Below are 1,055 nucleotides of genomic sequence, written 5' to 3'. Positions count from 1 at the left end.
CCCCTTAGCTGTTGTAAATTCACTGTAAACCACGGCTTCACTGGGCTTATTGCTTTTATAAAACGGTTATTCCATATACGTAGTAAGGTTTCACAAAATAAAACAGAGCAAATGAAGTGTAATGATATTAATAAAAACAGTATTCTTCCACCAAACAATGTAGCTCCTCAGAAACAGTTGTGGTTGCAACAAAGTGGTTGCCGAGCAACAGACAGAAGTAAACAAAGGTGTATGTTACTTTGTAGAGTAATTTACAACAGCTTCGAACGCGGCTCAACCAATCAGAATCAAGCACCGGAACTCTCCGTTTTATAAAAATAATACAAAAATAATGTATTACAGATTATACAGTATTAGCCTCTTCTACTGCCATACACTATTGCATATTGTGATAAAAGTGTACCATCATCACTTCTACTGTATTTATAACATCAAACAAGCACGCTTCACTAATTCATTTCCAGTCTGCTCGGGGGTAACTGGGGTAAAGCTTGTTTCCGGATGGACAGAGGCCACCATATGCTGAACAACAGAGGAGCGACTGCATGTGATCAATGGGAGCTTAGAGTCTTTTAATCTGTCACAAAGGAAGATGAGCAGCTATGCATTCTTCTCAATCTGTCGTCTGTCTGAGAGAACGACCGTCACGTCAGTTCAGAATAATGACCGATCTGTCAGATCAAGACTTGTGTGGATTGTTTGAGAGCAGGGTTATAGTTAACTAAAACTGAGACTAACTTTAAAACCATTAAAAAAAAAGTTACTCAAAAATTTACAAATAATATACAGTATAAAAAAACTAATTTCAGCTAGTTTACTAAAACTGTAACTAAAATTAAAATGAAAATCAAAGTATTTATCTGATTCAAAAGATTAATTGTTAACTGAAATAAAATAAAATATAAAAAAAACCTTTTTATTTCAGCAAGATGCCAGGGCAACATTTCTCATTTTAATTTAGTTTAACTTGATGTACTTAAATAACTAAATCTAAAGTAAAAATTAATTTTAAAAAACTATATAGACATCAGTAGTTATATATATATATATATATA

The sequence above is a fragment of the Sinocyclocheilus rhinocerous genome, unplaced genomic scaffold (assembly GCF_001515625.1).
Source record: "Sinocyclocheilus rhinocerous isolate Xijiao unplaced genomic scaffold, SAMN03320098_v1.1 scaffold173, whole genome shotgun sequence".
In the NCBI taxonomy this organism is placed as follows: Eukaryota; Metazoa; Chordata; class Actinopteri; order Cypriniformes; family Cyprinidae; genus Sinocyclocheilus; species Sinocyclocheilus rhinocerous.
Note: the sequence above shows the minus strand (reverse complement) of the source record.